General features: G+C 45.7%; 1 non-coding gene across 1 annotated transcript; it reads left to right on the top strand.

Annotated features, from left to right (window-relative positions):
- Positions 1-12145: 12145 nt before the first annotated feature.
- LOC116562558 lies at positions 12146-12252 on the top strand. The gene has a single exon (XR_004274012.1). It is a non-coding gene; the product is annotated as a U6 spliceosomal RNA (small nuclear RNA).
- Positions 12253-20841: the final 8589 nt, after the last annotated feature.

The raw sequence follows: 20841 nt of genomic DNA on the forward strand, positions 1-20841 counted from the left end.
ACTGACACAAATATTTCCGGAAGGAATACTTATTGTATCTGCAATGCACCGTATTCCTTCTCATTCCATTCTTTTTTATTTTTTGTTCATACTCTTTATAACCCAATTAATTGAAAATCCAGTTTGAAAAAACATACTGAGAGTCTGGGCACACTGGCTCACACCTGTAATCCCAGCACTTTGGGAGGCCAAAGCGGGCGAATCATGATCTCAGGAGTTCAAGACCAGTCTGACCAATATGGTGAAACTCCAGTCTGTACTAAAAAGACAAAATTAGCCAGCCGTCCCAGCTACTCAGGAGGCTGAGGCAGGAGAACCGCTTGAACACGGGAGGCGGAGGTTGCAGTGAGCCAAGAACGTGCCACTGCACTCCAGCCTGGGTGACAGAGAGAGACTCTGGCTCAAAAAAAAAAAAAAAAAAAGACGTTTAGGCCCATAAACCTATAGCACCCGGGGCCAGTCTGACCGGCAACATTGACAGAGTCTTTCAATACAGGAGTCAAGATCATCCCCAACACTCATGCACACTTGTTCAAAAACATAACTTTGGAACCAGGTAATGGTTGCACAACATTGTAAACACACTAAATGTCACCAAGTTGTACACTTTAAAACCCATAAATGGGTTGGGTGTAGTGGCTCAGCCCTGTAACGTCACCAAGTTGTACACTTTAAAACAGGTAAATAGGTTGGGCACAGTGGCTCACGCCTGTAATTCCAATACTTTGGGAGGCCATGGTGAGCAGATCGCTTGAGCTCAGGAACTGGAGACCAGCCTGGGCAACATAGCAAAACCCCATCTCTACAAAAAAATACAAAAATTAGCCAAGCATGGTGGCACATGCCTGTAGTCCCCGCTACTCCAGAGGCTGAGGTAGGAAGATCTCTTGAGCCTAGGAGGTCAGTGCTGCGGTGAGCTATGAGGGCACCACTGCACTCCAGCCTGAATGACAGAGCAAGAGCCTGTCTCAACAAAACAAAACAAAACAAAACAAAATAGTTAAATGTTATGTAAATTTCACCTCTCTCTCTCGCTCTCTCTCTCTATATATACATGTGTATATATATATACACATATATATATACATTTTTTTTTTAGACAGAGTCTCACTCTGTCACCCAGACTGGAGTGCAGTGGCGCAATCTCCTACGTCAACCTCTTGACTAGCTGGGATTACAGGGACATGCCACCACACTGGCTATTTTTTTGTATCTTTAGTAGAAACGGGTTTCACAATGTTGGCCGGGCTGGTCTAGAACTCCTGATCTCAGGCCAACTGCCAGCCTTGGCTTCCCAAAGTGCTGAGATTACAGGCATGAGCCACCACGCCTGGCCTATCACCTCAATATTTGTAATTAAAAAAAAAAAAAAAAGCTAGGCATGGTGGCTCATGCCTATAATCCTTGCACTTTGAGAGGCCAAGGCAGGTGGATCACCTGAGGTCAGGAGTTCAAGACCAGCCTGACCATCATGGCAAAATCCTCTCTCTACTAAAAATACAAAAATTAGCTGGGCATGGTGTCGAGTGCCTGTAATCCCAGCTACTTGGGAGGCTGAGGCAGGAGAATCACTTGAACCCGGGGGTAGAGGTTGCAGTGAGCCTAGATTGTGCCAGTGCACTCCAGCCTGGAAACAGGAAAAAAAATTGTATCATAGATTTATAACTTATTTAAGTAAACTTATAAGCAAGTCACATGCTATTGATTTTACAGCAGGATTCAGTCCCTATGACTATTTCTTGTACAACCTCAAGGGAAGTATTTTGGTGGTTTTAAAATTTAATTTAATTTAATTTTTTTTGAGACAGAGTCTCTGCTGCCCAGGCTGACATGCAGTGGTGTGATCTCAGCTCACTGCAACCTCTGCCTCCCAGATTCAAGCAATTCTCCTGCCTCAGCCACCCGAGTAGCTGGGATTACAGGCATGCGCCATCACACCTGGCTAATTTTTATATTTTTAGTAGAGACAGGGTTTCACCATGTTGGCCAGGCTGGTCTTCAGCTCCTGACCTCAAGTGATCCACCTGCCTCAGCCTCCCAAAGTACTAGGATTACAGGCATGAGCCACCACACCTGGCCACAAGTTTTAAAATCACTTTAGGTTTTAAGGAGAGTCCTGTGAGGGCCTGTCTGCATATGCCAGTGCCTAAGCTCTGCAGACACGCCGGAAAGAGAAAGCTTTCTGTTTGACTGTGCCTCCTCTTACACTGACACTACTCATGTGGGTTGTTGTGGATGGCTTCATGCAGTACGAGCATAAGAATCTGATTCCTTCAAAAGGATTTAGCTGCAAAAAAAATTTAAAAATTAAAAAAAAAACCTGATTCCCACACAATTAAGCACACTTTATCATGCTCACGTGGAAGGGAGCTACCGTAGAACAAAGGCAACCCTGCATAAAATTGTTAGGGGATGATTTGTGACAATACAGACAGACCTCAAGGACATTATGCTAGGTGAGATGAGTCAAGTCACAGAGCGACAAATACTGCATGATGTCACTTACATCAGGCCTTTAAAATAATCAAACTTAGAGAAGCAGAAAATACAATGGAGGCTGCCAGAGGATGGAGGAAATGGGGAGCTTTTCAATGGGTATGAATCTACAGTTATACAAGATGATTAAGATCTTGATATCTGCTGTGTAACACAGTGCCTATTGTAACAATACATCATGCTGTGCACTTAAAAATTTATTAAGAGGAGACCGGGCATGGTGGCTCACACCTGTAATCCCAGCACTGTGGGAGGCCAGGGCCAGTGGAACACCTGAGGTCAGGGGTTCCAGGCCAGCCTGATCAACATGGAGAAACTCCATCTCTGCTAAAAATACAAAATTAGCCAGGCCTGGTGGCTGATGCATTGCCTGTAATCCCAGCTACTCAGGAAGCTGAGGCAGGAGAATTGCTTGAACTTGGGAGGCAGAGGTTGTGGTGAGCCGAGATCATACCATTGCACTCCAGCCTGGGCAACAAGAGCGAGACCCCAGCTCAAAAAAAAAAAGGGTAGTTGGCCGGGCGCGGTGGCTCAAGCCTGTAATCCCAGCACTTTGGGAGGCCGAGGCGGGTGGATCACGAGGTCAAGAGATCGAGACCATCCTGGTCAACATGGTGAAACCCCGTCTCTACTAAAAAAAATACAAAAAATTAGCTGGGCATGGTGGTGCGTGCCTGTAGTCCCAGCTACTCAGGAGGCTGAGGCAGGAGAATTGTCTGAACCCAGGAGGCGGAGGTTGCGGTGAGCCGAGATCGCGCCATTGCACTCCAGCCTGGGTAAAAAGAGCGAAACTCCGTCCAAAAAAAAAAAAAAAAAAAGGGTAGCTTTCATGTTAAGTGTTCTTCCTCCCATACACACACAAAAAAAGGCAGACAATGGGGCACAACGAAACTTTTGGAGATGATGAATATATTTGTTACCTTGATTGTGGCAATGGTATCACAGGTATATGTGCATTATTACCAAAGTCATCAATTTGTATATATTTAAATATGTGCAATTTTTTGTATATCAGTTATACCTCAATAAAACTGTCAAAAAAAATTAAAACATTGTAAGTTAAAGAAATGAAAAGAAAGGCTGGCACAGTGGCTCATACCTGTAAACCTATAATCCTAGCACCTTGAGGGGCCAAGGCAGGTGGATCACTTGAGTCCAGGAGTTCAAGACCAGCCTGGGCAACATGGTGAAGCCCTGTCTCTGCAAAAAAAAAAAAAAAAAAATTGCTGGGCATGGTGGCACACACCTGCGGTCTCAGCTACTCTGGAAACTGAAGTAGGAGGAACGCTTGAGCCCAGGAGGTTGAGGTTACAGTGAGCTGAGATCACACCACTGTACTCCCCCATCTTGAAGAAAAAGAAAAGGACCTTATTCAGAATCTAATACGGACATAATGCATCACGTAAAAAAAAAATTAGGGAATGGTTGTTAGAGAAATACATGGCCACACACATATTAAATGTCTTCCCAAAATGCTTAATGTATTTATGACCTAAAGAGCTGATACTTAGCTTGACAGGAGCTCTAAATAGAACAGACACTCAACCAGTGCTGGTTAAGTAGCAAATTCCTCTGCAGAAGGGCGGCTTAAGAAGCAGGTGCATTTCAACCTCGTGATTACGCTGGAGCTGATAACAATGTCCTGCTGGGTTTCTCTCATCGTGTCCTTCCCCACAGGTCAAGGCCAGTTCTCAGTTGATGGTTCCAGTTACAAGGACATGCATTCCTCTTAGAGTGGACAAATGCCAAACTTGCTCTATGAAAGCCAGAAGGGTTTTCAAAGGCTAGAGGTCTCTATATGATCAGGAACTCTTAGCCTTAATTTAGACTTTCCAACAGCCTAGGAAAAATTCTACAGCCAGAGATGCAAGTACTCACAGGTATGAGCCACCATGCCCGGCTCTATTTTTTTTTTTTTTTTTTTTTTTTGAGACGGAGTTTCACTCTTGTTGCCCAGGCTGGAGTGCAATGGCGCGATCTCGGCTCACCGCAACCTCCGCCTCCTGGGTTCAGGCAATTCTCCTGCCTCAGCCTCCTGGGCAGCTGGGACTACAGGCACGCGCCACCATGCCCAGCTAATTTTTTGTATTTTTTAGTAGAGACGGGGTTTCACCATGTTGACCAGGATGGTCTCGATCTCTTGACCTCGTGATCCACCCGCCTCGGCCTCCCAAAGTGCTGGGATTACAGGCTTGAGCCACCGCGCCCGGCCTCTATTTTTTTTTTTAAGTGTCATCTCTCCCAGGAAGACTTCTAAGAACCTGTCCAGGCCATTATATAATTTAATCCACAGAACTTACCACCATCACCCTTTCGCCTACTTACCTAAAAAGGGATAACTAGACCTTGGCTGGGGCTTATAGATCTAGGTGAGAGAGTGCCCTCTGTACTTTGACATTGGTCTATTTCCCAGATGTAATGCAATGTCCACATAAAAAAACCAGAATGGCTCTTTCCCCCAAATACATTTGCTTTCATCAAAGTTCACTGAAAAAACTAAGGATGATTTAACAAAGCGGTTTGTATGTGGTGTTTATTGTCCCCTTTCCATTTATACTAAAAAGGAAAGAAGGCTGGGCGAGGTGGCTCATGCCTGTAATTCCAGCACTTTGGGAGGCCAAGACAGACAGATAGCCTGAGGTCAGGAGTTTGAGACCAGCCTGGCCAACACAGGGAAATCCCATCTCTACTAAAAATACAAAAAATAGCCAGGTGTGGTGGTGGGCACCTGTAGTCCCAGCTACTCTGGAGTCTGAGGCAGGAGAATCACTTGAACCTGGGAGGTGGAGGTTATAGTGGACCGAGATCACACCACCACACTTCAGTCAACAGTTTCCCAGTGAAACTCTGTCTCAAAAAAAAAAAAAAGAAAAAAAGAAAAGAAACTTGATAGAATGGTCAGATGGCTTTTTCAGTTGTGACTCTATCATACACAGTATGATGTGAGTGCTAAATAAATGTTAGGTAAGTTATCATCAGTAAAGCCAATCTGGAAATTTACAAGATTCAGCTGAGAATTGTTTCCTGTCCTCGGTTTCCGTGAGAATACCAGGGGAACACTATCAGGGCTTGTCCAGGATGAATGTGTCCAGCTTTACACCTTATTACTTGCTCTCACGCACTAATGCTTCGTCTTAAAATGAATCATAACAGCAAGTTATCCAGCAAGAACAGGACAGAGGTAAACCATCTAACTGTGGTACTTCCACAGCCAGCCACAGGAGAGATGTAAAGAGATTCTCTTGCCTCAGACAATGGCATTTCTGATTGCTAATTTTGTCTGGCTGTGATTTACAAATTCAACTTTCTTTGAAGATCCGAATTCATTTCATTCTCTGGCCCAGCAAACTGGAACGGAATTTCTAGCTACCAATGTATCCTGAATATTTGTTTCCTCTTGGGTTTAATAAAGTAGAAAATGAAACAGAACCACAAGAGGAAATACGCCTAGAAAAAAAACTGATAAAATCTGTGGAGAGTGGTTTGTAAAAATGGAAACATTTCACATTTCACCAAAAATCTTCCATGTTGCTGTGGAAAATATTTTTTTTTAATCTAAATGCTTGCATTTAACAATCATTGATTGATTGCCATGCTGGGTACAAAAGGTGCGGAAATGCCTTTTCGTTTAGAGATTTACAGTCTGAAAGAAGAGGGGGAAAAATACCAATCTAAATTATATAATGGCCTGGACAGGTTCTGAGAAGTCTTCGTGGGAGAGATGACACTTAAAAAAAAAAATGGGGCCGGGCATAGTGGCTCATAACTGTAATCCCAGCACTTTGGGAGGCCAAAGAATCATCTGAGATTAGGAGTTCAAGACCAGCCTGGCCAACATGGTAAAACCCCGTCTCTACAAAAAACACAAAACTTAGCTGGACATGGTGGCACACGCCTGTAATCACAGCTACTCAGGAGGCTGAGGCATGAGAATTGCTTGAACCTGGGAGGCAGAGGTTGCAGTGAACCGATATCATACCACTGCACTCCAGCCTGAGTGACAGTGAGACTCTGTCTCAAAAAAAAAAAGAAAAAAATAGAGACAGGGCCCCACTATATTTGCCAGGTTGGTCTCAAACTCCTGGCCCCAAGCAATCCTCCCACCTCGGCTTCCCAAAGTGCTGGCATTACAGGTGTAAGCCACCATGCTTGGTCAAGTTGACACTCGAGTTGATCAAGTCTTGAAGCATTAACATAGGTTTCCCAGTGGGAAAAGCTAAATTACAATGGTGAGAATGGGGAGAACAGATTCAAGAGAGGTTAAGGAGGTAAAATCCACAGAACTTGACTAATCTGCTATGCAGGTGGAGGAGAAGTATTGAGGCAAACATCTGGGTTCCTGGCTTGTGGCAAAAGGTGTCTGGCGGTACATCTCACAGAACAGAGACCAATGGAACAGGGGCTATTTAGAAGTCAAGGTGATGGTTTTGTTTGAGATATGTTGGTCTAAGATGTCCAAGAGTCTTTTAGTGTAAGAGTATAGGAGTCAATTTTCCATGTGCTGGATCTGAGCTCTGGAAATATGTATGAGCTAGAAAGAAATGTAGAGTCGTTTAAGCTGTACCAGCAGTAGCTAAATCTGTGGCTCTGGTTGAGGCCTCCCAGGGGCAGTCAGATGAACATTAGGTAGAGAGCTGCATTAGGAGGTGCCAACATGGGGGACATGAGCCAGACAGCTGGGAGAGCAGGTTCTCCAAAGCCCAGGAGAGAGTGGTCAACATATCATAAGCCAAAATGACTGCTATGGACTGAATGTTTGTGTCCCCAGCTCCCCAAATTTATGTGTCAAATTCCTAATGCCTAATGTAATGGTAATAGGAGGCAGGACCTTTGGGAGGTGCAGCCTTCTTTGGGAGGTGCTATGGTTTGAATGTATGCATTCTTCTGAAATTCTTAGGTAGGAACCCAATATCCAATGTAGTAGTATTATGAGGTGGGGTCTTGGGGAATGCTATTAAGTCATCAGTGTTCTGCCTTCATGAATGGGATTAGTGCTCTTATAAAAGAAGTTAAAAGGAGTATCCCAATTCTTTTTGCCCTTCCATCTTTTCCACCAAGTGAGGACACAGTGTTTGTTCCCTCTGGAGTATGAGATAAAAGGCGCCATCTTGGAAGCAGAGAGCAGCCCTCGTCAGACACAAAGCCTGCCAGTGCCTTATCTTGGACTCCCCAGTCTCCGAAGCTGTGAGAAATAAATTTCTGTCATTATATATTACCCAGTTTGTGGTATTCTGTTATAGCAGCAGGGACAAAGATAGGAGGTGATTAGATCCTGGGGATGGGGTCCTTATGATGAGATTAGTGTCCTTATAAGAAGAGACAGGGCCAGGCATGGTGGCTCACACCTGTAATCGCAGCACTTTGGGAGGCTGAGGCGGGTGGATCATGAGATCAGGAGTTTGAGACCAGCCTAGCCAACATAGTGAAACCTCGTCTCTACTAAAAACACAAAAAATTAGCCAGGCGTGGCGGCAGGCGCCTGTAATCCCAAATACTCGGGAGACTAAGGCAGGAGAATTGCTTGAACCCAGGAGATGGAGGTTGCAGTGAGCCGAGATAGCGCCATTGCACTCCAGCCTGGGCAACAAGAGTGAAACTCTGTCACAAAAAAAAGAATAAATAAATACAAATAAATAAATAAATTATCTCACTGATACAATTTTTGCAAAGGTGGTTTCACTGGCCCTCTCTCCACCAGCCTTCTCAAAGCCAAGGTGAGTCCTGCTGAGCCCCAGAGAACTGAATCCTATCAGGTGCAGGGGTGGGTGCTGTAACTGCCCAGTAGGTTCTCCTTACCTGCTGCCTAGACAGATCTGGTTTATTACAACAGAGGAATTATACTGGAGAAAGAGTTTAATTCACTCAGAGCTGGCTGTATGGGAGACCTGAGTTTTATTATTATTCAACTCAGTCTCCCTGAAAACTCTGGGGTTGGGGTTTTTAAGGATAACTTGGAAGGTAAGGGACCAGGAAGTGGGGAGTCCTGATTGGTCAGGTGGGAGATGAAATCACAGGAAGGGAGTCAAAGCTGTCCTCTTATGCTGAGTCAGTTCCTGGGTGGGGGCCACAAAAGACCAGATGAACCCCATTACAGATATGGGTGGTGTCAGCTGGTGCATCGGAATGAAGGGTCTGCAAAATATCTCAGGCACTGATCTTAGGTTTTACAATACTGATGTTATTCCTAGAAGCAATTTGGGGAGGTTCAGAATCAGGATGCATGACTCCTAAACCATGATTTCTTTTCTTTTCTTTTCTTTTCTTTTTTTTTTTTTTTGAGAGAGTTTTGTTTGTCACCCAGGCTAAAGTGCAGTGGCGTGATCTCTGCTCACTGAAACCTCCGCCTCTTGGGTTTAAGCAATTCTCCTGCCTAAGCCTCCAGAGTAGCTGGGATTACAGGCACCCACCACCACACCCAACTAATTTTTGTATTTTTAGTAGAGATGGGGTTTTGCTATACTGGTCAGGGTGGTCTCAAACACCTGTCCTCATGATCTACCCACCTTGGCCTTCCAAAGTGCTCGGATTATAAATATGAGCTATCACGCCTGGCCTCTAAACCACAATTTCTTCTTTTTTTTTTTTTCTTTTTGAGATGGAGTTTCACTCTTATTGCCCAGGCTGGAGTGTAATGGCATGATCTCGGCTCACTGCAACCTCTGCCTCCCAGGTTCCAGCAATTCTCCTGCCTCAGCCTCCCAAATAGCTGGGATTACAGGCACGTACCACCATGCCTAGCTAATGTTGTATTTTTTAATAGAGATGGGGTTTCTCCATGTTGGTCAGATTGGTCTTGAACTCCCAACCTCAGGTGATCCGCCCGCCTCAGCCTCCCAAAGTGCTGGAATTACAGGCATGAGCCACCATGCCCAGCTAAACCATAATTTCTAATCCTGTAGCTAATTTTTTAGTTCTACAACAGTAGACTGGTCCCTGGGCTAGAAGGGAGTCTGTTTTGGGAAAGGGCTATTATCCTCTTTGCTTCAAAGTTAAAGTATAAACTAAGTTCTTCCCAAAGTTAGTTTGACCAGTAATGAACAAGGACAGCTTGGAGGTTAGAAGCAAGATGGAGTTGGTTCGGTCAGATCTCTTTCACTGTCATGATTTCCTCAATTACAGTTTTTGCAAAGGCAGTTCAGTGGGACGAGGTCTCCCACCCCTAGAGGACCACACCACGTGGGAGATGGATTATCATTCAAATCAATCTCCTCCAAGGCTTGTAGGTTAGGTTGAGTCTCCCACCCCTACAGCACCCTGCAGCTCCTGGTGTCCTGGTCATAACAGGAAGAGCCATCCCAGCTCAGCAGAGCCACTGACTCCCCCCGTTGAAACCTAGGGTGTCTGGGAGGCGATGTCGCTGATGCAGGTCCCATAGTTATTGATCTCAATACTGCAGAGGGGCTGGGTTCAGTGCAGCAGCATTCCCACTCAGCCCCCAGCTTTTCATTACGTGCCCCAAGCTTGTTCCTGACCTTGATCCTACATGTCATGCCAGGTTTCAGCATAACAGAGACCTTTTCTGACCAGACAATGAAAGCAAATGACCTTATTTTGGAGAGCTCAGAGCTGCTCTGTTAAAAATTAAACCACTTTTGAGACGAAGTCTCACTCTGTCACCCAGGCTGGAGTACAGTGATGGAGTTTCACTCTTGTTGCCCAGGCTGGAGTGCAATGGCATGATCTCGGCTCACTGCAACCTCCACCTTCTGGGTTCAAGTGATCCTCTTGCCTCAGCCTCCCAAGTAACTGGGATTACAGGCATGCGCCGCCACACCCAGCTAATTTTGTATTTTTAGTGGAGACGGGGTTTCACTATGTTGGTCAGGCTTGTCTCAAACTCCCCACCTCAGGTGATCCACCTGCCTCAGCCTCTAAAAGTGCTGGGATTACAGGTGTGAGCCACCACGCCCGGCCCCCCCAACATTTTTTTTTTTAGACAGGTTCTCACTCTGTTGCCCAGGCTAGAGTGCTGTTAAATATAGTAAACTCCGTTTCTCGTCAAAGAATCAGTATGTCGGTATGTTCAGCTCTCTTATTCTTTAATTCTTCATTTTAAAGTTTAACCTCCTGGTTCTCTGCATCCCCTTGCCTCTAGTTTCAGTAAACAACTTTCCCACCTGTTCTAATCAGTAGTTCACATCTGTTCCCCTGGTCACCTGCTTTGACCTGAGTCACCCCAGGTCACCTGTTCTGACCTGTTCCGTAGCCATCCTTCCTGCCAAACTACCCACCCCACCAGTTCAGCTTGTTCCCCTGCCCTCTTTAAAATAGCCAATTGGAATTAGCTTAGACTGTGTGGTCTAACCCTAGCCAATAGGGGAATGACACAGCAGTAGGGGCAACCTCCATCAGGAATAAGAACTCCTTCCCCTCCCTTGTCCAGGTATGCATTTGCCATTGCTCCACCCATGAGATGTACCCTTCTATAGAAGTAAATTGCCTTGCCAAGAAAATTTATATTCAAGTGCTACTTCTTTTGTGGCACCAAAAATTTACATATAACAGCGCAGTGGCGTGATTTCAGCTCACAGGTGTGCACCACCACGCCCGTCTAAGTTTTGTATTTTTCTTAGTAGACATGAGTTTTCCTCATGTCACCCAGGCTGGTTTTGAACTCCTGGGCTCTAGTGATCTGCCCACCTCAGCCTCCTAAAGTGCTGGATTAAAGCATGAGCCATCGAGCCTGGCCTGAAAAGCAGCTTCTTGCATGACTCAGCTTTTCACTTAATTTTTTTCTTTTGGTGTAGTGAATTGAGGTCCCAAGTGTTTACTTTCCTTTCACAATACTTTATTTTGTTTTATCCTTGTAACAAACCATGGGAGGTAGGAATTATTATCCCTATTTTCCAGACATGGAAATTGAGGCTCAGGATATATATTTAACAAGCACCCTGATGATGATGCAATGACCTGTGTAGCTTTGCTTATTGGGAAAGAATGCTCTGAGCAGCGAATGCAAGTTTCAGGTCTATTCTATATTATTCATTGAATATAAAGAAAGTAGTATTCTGAGTTTTTATATAACAGATTCTTGTAAGACTGGTCTGAGAAAGTTTCTGGAGCTAGTTTCATCAATCCAGTTTACAAGGCAGGACATGGTAGCACCAGGGCCCCGACTCCATCTGTCCCACCTCTCCACTCAAAGGGCAGCAGGCCTGGGAGAAGCACCTGAATACACATTGAACCTGGACTGTGCTTGAGAGCATCAAGGGCACAGAATAGCGATCTTTGAGGGCCGGCAATGGCATTGATTACTCCCGCTGCTTCTGTTAAGTGATTCAGGATAACAAAATTCTGATAATAGGCCTGGTATTAAACTGAACAAGAAGGGCATCTTTTGATTATCCAGACAGCATGGACGTCTCTCACTTCTCTGAGTACCTTACTCTTCACTTCCTTTCCTTAACTGCTGACCACAAAACTCCATTCCTCAGCCCATCATCTTTTTTTTGATCCTGCTTCTTATGTCATCCAAGTCAGAGCTCCAGTGTCATCTTTAACCCATCATCTCCCTCACTTCCATCCGCAAGTACTAGCACGTTTCCCTCCTCAACACCTCCCGCACCCAAAATGTGTTCCCTCCCACACGTCCTTTGAGTGGGCCTTGTGTTAGGCCATTCTTGCATTGCTGTTAAAAAAACATACCTGGGTGCTCGCTTTGGCAGCACATATACTAAAATTGGAACGATACAGAGAAGATTAGCATGGCCTCTGTGCAAGGATGACACGCAAATTTGTGAAGCATTCCATATTTTTAAGACCTAACACCATAAAAACCCTAGAAGAAAATCCAGGCAAAACCATTCAGGACATAGGCGTAGGCAAGGACTTCATGACCAAAACACCAAAAGCGTTGACAATGAAAGCCAAAATAGACAAATGGGACCTAATCAAACTCCACAGCTTCTGCACAGCAAAAGAAACAGTCATTAGAGTGAATCGGCAACCAACAGAATGGGAAAAAATTTTTGCAGTTTACCCATCTGACAAAGGGCTGATATCCAGAATTTACAAAGAACTAAAACAGATTGACAAGAAAAAAACAAACAAGCCCATTCAAAAGTGGGCAAAGGATATGAACAGGCACTTTACAAAAGAAGACATACATGAGGCCAACAAACATATGAAAAAATGCTCATCACTGGTCATCAGAGAAATGCAAATCAAAACGACATTGAGATACTATCTCACGCCAGTTAGAATGGCGATCATTAAAAAATCTAGAGACAACAGACGCTGGAGAGGATGTGGAGAAATAGGAACACTTTTACACTGTTGGTGGGAGTGTAAATTAGTTCAACCATTGTGGAAGACAGTGTGGTGATTCCTCAAGGACCTAGAAATAGAAATTCCATTTGACCCAGCAATACCATTACTGGGTATATATCCAAAGGATTATAAATCGTTCTACTGTAAGGACACGTGCACACGAATGTTCATTGCAGCACTGTTTACAATAGCAAAGACCTGGAACCAACTCAAATGCCCATCGACGATAGACTGGACAGGGAAAGTGTGGCACATATACACGATGGAATATTATGCAGCCATCAAAAACGATGAGTTTGGGTCCTTTGTAGGGACATGGATGAACCTGGAAACCATCATTCTCAGCAAACTGACAGAAGAGCAGAAAATCAAACACCACATGTTCTCACTCATGGGCGGGTGTTGAACAATGAGAGCACATGGACACAGGGAGGGGAGCACTACACACTGGGGTCTGTTGGGGGGAAATAGGGGAGGGTCAGTGGGGGGTGGGGAGTTGGGGAGAGATAGCATGGGGGGAAATGCCAGATATAGGTGATGGGGAGGAAGGCAGCAAATCACACTGCCATGTGTGTGCCTATGCAACAATCTTGCATGTTCTTCACATGTACCCCAAAACCTAAAATGCAGTAAAATAGATAAATGGGGAAAAAAAAAAAAAAAGAAACATGAAGCAGCAAATTCCAATCAAGAGAAAAAAAAAAAAAAAAAAAAAAAAAAACATACCTGGGCCAGGCACAGTGGCTCATACCAGCAATCTCAGCATTTTGGGAGGCCGAGGTGGGTGGATCATCTGAGATCAGGAGTTCAAGACCATCCTGGCCAACATGGTGAAACTCCATCTCTACTAAAAAAATACAAAAAATTAGCCAGGTGTGGTGGCTTACACCTGTAATCCCAGTTACTCTGAAGGGAAACTCTGTCTCATAAAAAAAAAAAAAAAGAAAAAAAAACCCTGACACTGGGAAATTTATTAAGAAAGAGATTTGTGGCCGAGCATGGTGGCTTACACCTGTAATCACAACACTATGGGAGGCCGAGGCAGGCTAATCACTTAAGGTCAGGAGTTCAAGACTAGCCTTGCCAACATGGCAAAACTCTGTCTCTACTAAAATACAAAAATCAGCCAGGCATGGTTGTGTGTATATACTTGTAATCCCAGCTACTCAGGAGGCTGAGGCAGGAGAATTGCTTGAACTGGTGAGGTGGAGGTTGCAGTGAGCCAAGATCACACCATTGTACTATAGCCTAGGCAACAGAGCAAGACTCTGTCTCAAAGAAAAAAAAAAAAAAAGAAAGAGGTTTGTTTGGCTCCTAGTTCTTCAGGCTGTACAAGGAGGGCTACCACATGTGTGTCTGGTGAGAGCCTCAGGAAGTTTACAATCATGGCGGAATCAAAAGGAGAGCAGGCAATCTGACCTGGCGAGAGTGGAAACAAGAGAGAGAGGTGGGAGGTGCCAGACACCTTAAACAAAGCACGCAGATCTCCCATGAACTCACTCATCATCACCAAGGGGATGGTGCTGAGCTATTCATGAGGGGTCCATCCCCATAAGCCAACACCTCCCATCAGGCCCCACCTCCAACACTGGGGATTACATTTCAACATGAGATTTGGAGAGGACAAACATTCTGGTTAACTCCTTGCTAGATTGCTTGTAAAAACTGTCCCAATTATTCCCCTGTCTGTATCCAGGCTCCTTTGTGAGGTGCCTCTGCAGCTTCCATCATCAAGAGATGGAGTCGATCATCACATCTGCCAAATCTGGACTGGACTGGGATTTGCTTTGACCAATAGAATGTGCTGGAAGTACGTTCTAAGCCCGCGCCTCAAGAGGCCCGCAGTGACTACTGGATCTCTTAGATCCTTATCCAATCACCGTGTCAACTAGAACTTCATTTTTGATTATAAATAAAATGACATAACATGAGGTTTGGGATATGATCTGGGCAGCCTCTGAGGAGGGGCTGGATGGAATAAACCAGAGGTCCTGGGGCACTCACCACTCACAGTGAACATTGACAGTCGGGAATGGGAAACAGGTGGGACCTGGACAGATACTTTCCCTCCTTGCTGGCTCCGTGGACTGCTCTGCTCCTCCCTGCAGCCCTCTCTGTGGATGGACGCATGCATGCCTGCTGAGGAACGTGCTGCGTCTCTTCATAGCTCATGGCAAAGCCATGGCCGGGAAGTATCCTTACAGCAAACTTAGCATCTTTCTCTGCTTCACCTCTTTTCTCTCACCCTCTCCATCCCCAGCTTGCACCCCTAAATCCAGTTGTTCAGGTCCTAACCTTTGCCTCAGGTCCTGCTTCCCAGAAGACAAGGCCAGGGCAGCAGCCGACATGCTTTTCGTCTAATTCAGATGCTTCACTTCCCCCTCCTCAGAAGCCAAGAAATCCCAGAAAGGACATGCATTCATTTTCTGTGGCCACTGTAACAAGTTGTCGCAAACTTAGTGGCTTAAAACAGCACAAGTGGCCAGACCCAGTGCCTCACACCTGTAATCCCAGCACTTTGGGAGGCTGAGGCAGGCAGGTCATGAGGTCAGGAGTTCGAGACCAGCCTGGCCAATATGGTGAAATCCCGTTTCTACTAAAAATACAAAAATTAGCCAGGTGTGGTGGTGTGCACCTGTAGTTCCAGATATTCAGGAGGCTGAGGCAGGAGAATCACTTGAACCCAGGAGGCAGAGGTTGCAATGAGCCAAGACTGTGCGATTGCACTCCAGCCTGGGCAACAGACCGAGACTCCATCTCAAACAAACAAACAAACAATAACACAGATTTACTCTCTTCCAGCTCAGGAGGTCAGATGTCTAAAATCAGTTTCTTTGATCCAAAATCAAGGTGCTGGCAGGGCTGGTTCCTTCCGGGGGCTCTGAGAGGAGAATCCATTTCTTTGCCTTTTTCAGCTTCTGGTGAAGTCCCTATTCCTTGGCTGTGGCTCCTTCCATTTTCAAAGTATGTCACTCTGATCTCTGCCTCCATTGTCACACTGTCATCTCCTCTTCTACAGGCAAACCTCCCTCTGCCTGCCTCTCCTAAGGATTCTTGTGATGACATTTGCAGCCTACCCATGTAATCCAGGATAACCTCCTCATCTCAAGATCCTTTACTTAATTTCATCTGCGAGGTGTCTTTCACTATATGGGTTAACACTCACAGGTCCCAGGCATCAGCACCTGGGCATCTCCAGGGCCATTATCCAGCCTCCCACAGCCCATGTAGTCTTTTTGCACCCATACATTCACACCCAAGTGTAGCGATCCAGTTATCTCTCAAAGAGTTCTCCGGAGTAGGTTTCTACCATAGATAGTATCAGGCACTTATGTAAAAATGAAACGCTAGGTTTACCACATAATTCATAGTTAATTTGAACAAACATTCTATCTCATGCTCTCATTGTTTAAATAAATAAAACCTCTGAGAGTTAAGTCATCTCTGGTCATCACAACACAAAACAAAGATTTGGCAATTACCTAGAGAATTCCATCAATGTGGACATCAGATCCCCCGATTTTATCTGGCGAGGCTGTTTATTTTACCCGATCTTTTTCTCCTTTACTGCTGGTGGGGGCCAACTGGCCCTGAGACAATAACTTTTCAAGGTTTCTAATTAGAAATTAGAGCTTAATGCACTAAACTGATATCATACATAATCTCCTTTATGACCCAATTTTAAGACTTATAGGGAATTCACTAGGCACCAAAAAGAAATTGAATGCAGAACAGCAGATTACCCAGTTGTCTGGATCTCATTTTCTCGATTCTTTACTCTCAAAAAAATCTTATTCTTGATTTAGCCAACTTAAGTATGTAGAACACGGGGGGAGAATTGTGATGACAGCCTAGTTTTAGGGCATTGACTTGATTGTGTTATAAAAAATACATCTTTTCGGAAAGAATGTGTTTGTTCTTTCATTCAGTCAATATATATTTATTAATTGTATTGCTATGCCAGTGTCTTAGTCCATTTGTGTTGCTGTAAAGGAATGCCTGAGGCCGGGGTGGTGACATGTTGGCTAGAGTGGTGCCATATTTTCTGGGATACCACCATGCTGGCTAGGGTGGTGCCATGCTGGCTGGGGTGGCGCCATGTTGGCTGGGGTGAGCAGAGAAAGGCACGTCTGAGAGGCGACTGAATGAATGAGAGCACAAGCTTGTACACATCTGGGATAAGACCAAAGAGACCTAAGGATTGAGCCACGGGCACCAGGAAACACAACAGCCCTGAGGCAACTGTGCTTAGATTTGAGGAGCCGTAGGCCGGGTACAGTGGCTCATGCCTGTAATCTCAACACTTTCGGAGGCCGAGGTGAGTGGATAACTTGAGGTCAGGAGTTTGAGACCAGCCTGGCCAACATGGTGAAATTCTGTCTCTACTAAAAATACAAATATTAACTGGGTGTGGTGGCACATGCCTGTAGTCCCAGCTACTCAGAAGGCTGAGGCACAAGAATCACTTGAACCTGGGAGGCGGAGGTTGCAGTCAGCTGAGATCAAGCCACTGCACTCCAGCCTGTGTGACAGAGTGAGAGTCTGCCTCAAAAAAAAAAACCAAAAAAAAAAAAGATTTGAGGAGCCGCGAGGAGGCCAGTGTGTCTGGAACTGGAGTGATGGGAAAAGCTCATGTACCATTTTTATATCCTTGCCTAATGCCATCCTATGCTCTCTCAGTTTAAAATTATTTTAGTGTGCCCAGATTTTTTTTTTTTTGAGACAGAGTATCGCTCTGTCACCCAGGCTGGAGTGCAGTGGCATAATCTTGGCTCCCTGCAACCTCCACCTCCAGAGGAGTTCAAGCAAGTCTCATGCCTCAGCCTCCCAATTAGCTCCGATTATAGGCACCTGCCACCACGCTTTGCTAACTTTTTGTATTTTTAGTAGGGCCAGATCTGCTCCCGTGTGCATCCCCATCACCTGGCACTAGGCCTGCCCACGCTCAGCCTCCGTACAGTTGTTGGGTTAGAAGGTGACATAGGGTACTCAATTCCTCCCAGTCACACGTCTTCATGAACCAAATGGCAGTGCAGAAAGGGAACGTCTGCAGTTTCAGAGGGTCTTTCTGAGGGCACTGCAGGGCACACTTCCCCAATCAGGCCCTTTGTGGATAGAGGAGTGGGAGGTGCAGAATGGGGTCTCTTCAGAAGCCACTTCCAGCAGCCCCTACCATCAGGGGTGGCTCTGAAGGTCTGGTTTTCAATGAGTTCACTAGGGAAATGCATGTATGACTGATTTGACCGTGATGTTTCTACCTTGGCAACTTTCCATCTGACTGACTCAGACCTAATAGTAGGCTGCTCCATGAGCCAAATAAATTTTCAGCTCATTATAAATTACTCAGTCTGGCCGGGCACAGTGGCTCATGTCATAATCCCAGCACTTTGGGAGGCCAAGGTGGGCAGATCACGAGATCAAGAGATCGAGACCATTCGGCCAACATGGTGAAACCCTGTCTCTACTAAAAATACAAAAATTAGCTGGGTGTGGTGGCACATGCCTGTAGTCCCAGCTACTTGGGAGGCTAAGGCAGGAAAATCACTTGAACTCGGGAGGTGGAGGTTGCAGTGAACCAAGATCTCACCACTGCACTCCAGCCTGCCAACAGAGGGAAACTCTGTCTCAAAAAAAAAAAAAAAAAAAAAAAAAATTAGTCTGCAGTCTTCTGTTAAAGTAGCATAAAACAGACTAAGACACATTCCAGAGATATGCAAATATTCAACTGCGAGTCTCCAAGAACGAGATGGCAAATTCGAGTTCGGCTCTGACAGAAGCGACAGGAAGGTACACACGACGAACATCACACACATCTCCCACCTCTGGACACACATGGCCCACATCTAGCAGGTCTCCCTGAGCCAGCAGGTCCCAAAGCTGTCTTTGGATCATTGCTTCTCCACGACAGTTTTTGCCAGCTCTTCACTGGCCTGCAGCGCTCCTTTCACGTAAATTCCTGACTGCCCTGTGAAGGACAATCTGGGCCCAGCGTGAGCCCCTGGTCATGAGGCCGGCAAGGCCAGAAAAGCAGAAAGGAGGCTTCAGGCACAAGCGTTTAGGTTCTTCAGCTGCTGCAAGTGCAGAGCACCGCTTGTATTTTTTATTACTGCCTGCTATGGGCTGAATTGTGTTCCTCCAAAATGTATAGGTCAAAGCCCTAATCCCCAGTGTGATGGTATGTGGAGTTGCAGGGCGCGGGGGTTTTGGGAAGTGATTAAGGATAAGGTCAAGAGAGATGGAATTAGTGGCTTTATACCAAAAGGAAGAGAGACCAGAGTTCTCTCTCTCCTTCCCTGTCTTCCCCCCATCCTTTCTCTCTGTCTCTCCCTCTCTCTGCAGTGTGAGGATGTAGCAAGAAGCTGCCATCTGCAAGACAAGTTAGAGTATCCTCACCAGAAACCACATCTGCTGCACCTTGATCCTCGACTTTCCAGTAAGAAATAAATGTCTGTTGTTGAAGCCACTCAGTCAGAGGCTGAACCCAGTTCACAGTTAGTTATTTTGTTATGGCAGCCCGAGGAGACTCCACGTGAAACTCAATTTTCTTTCTTTCTTTTTTTTTTTTTTTTGAGATGAAGTCTCGCTCTGTCTGCCAGGCTGGAGTGCAGTGGCACGATCTCAGCTCACCACAACCTCTGCCACCCAGATTCAAGCAATTCTTCTGCCTCAACCTCCTGAGGACCTGGGATTACAGGTGCGCACCACCACACCCAGCTAATTTAATTTTTGTATTTTTAGTAGAGGCGGGGCTTCACCATGTTGGTCAGGCTGGTCTTGAACTCCTGACCTTGTGATCCGCCCACTTTGGCCTCCCAAACTGCTGGGATTACAGGCATGAGCCACCGCACCCAGCGAGACTGAATTTTCAACAATGGTGGATGCAAACAAAATGCCCGAACAATTAGTCATTCATATTGATTGTCACAGATAGACCCCCAAACTGACAGAGGTAGATTGAGAAACACATACGCCCATTGTAAGAGCAAACTATAAAATGTAGGAGGTACGTGTACGATGTCCTACTGCCCTGGCCAGAACAGGTATGTGTTGGTAGAAAAAAGAAATTTAAAAAGCTGTTGGCAGAATTCCCTGGGGAAGGAAATGTCTAGCAAAACACCTGTATAGCCTATTTGATTCTGAAAAAAAGCCCAATGGCTACAAGTTAGAAAAAAAGAACCAGAGGCCGGGTGCGATGGCTCACGCCTGTAATCCCAGCACTTTGGCAGGCTGAGGCGGGCAGATCACGACGTCAGGAGTTCAAGACCATCCTGGCCAACATGGTGAAACCCCATCTCTACAAAAAATACAAAAATTAGCTGGGCATGGTGGCGTGCGCCTGTGATCCCAGCTACTGGGAGGCTGAGGCAGGAGAATCACTTGAACTTGGGAGGCGGAGGTTGCAGTGATCTCACCACTGCACTCAAGCCTGAGCTACAGAGCAAGACTCCATCTCAAAAATAAATAAATAAGAAAAAAAGAACTAGATCATGCTTTCTAGAAAAGTAGGAGGGCTCCGCTCAGAGAAAAAAAAGGGGAGGAGCAGCTGGAGTGACACTTCTGAGGTTGGGGGACGGTGGGAAAGAGAAAACTGACCACAGAGGTTCTGCCGGTGGGGATGGCCTATGGATTTCAACATCCCAATTTGTGATATTTCCTTGTTTAGTTATTTTCCAGTCTGTGAGGACATCCTCCTCCATTACACCAACTGAACAACTGTTTTGTTGTTCAGACAAAACTTCTGCAATCAAAGATTCCTGTCAGTGATTTTCTTTTTTTTTTTTTTTTTTTTTAAGACAGGATCTCACTCTGTCATCCAGGCTGGAGTGCAGTGACGTGATCAGGCTTACTGCAGACTCGACCTCCCAGGCTCAAGAGATCCTCCCACCTCAGCCTCCCAACTAGCTGGGAGTGGGGGGCCTGGATCTGGGAAAGCTGGGGGGCACAGATGCGGGAAAGCTGGGAGGCATGGATGTGGGAAAGCTGGGGGGCATGGATGCAGGAAAGCTGGGGGGGCACAGATGCAGGACAGCTGGGGGGCACGGATGCAGGAAAGCTGGGGGGGCACAGATGCGGGAA

The sequence above is a fragment of the Sapajus apella genome, unplaced genomic scaffold, assembly GCF_009761245.1.
Source record: "Sapajus apella isolate SASKATOON/1434 unplaced genomic scaffold, GSC_monkey_1.0 scaffold32, whole genome shotgun sequence".
Classification (NCBI taxonomy): domain Eukaryota; kingdom Metazoa; phylum Chordata; class Mammalia; order Primates; family Cebidae; genus Sapajus; species Sapajus apella.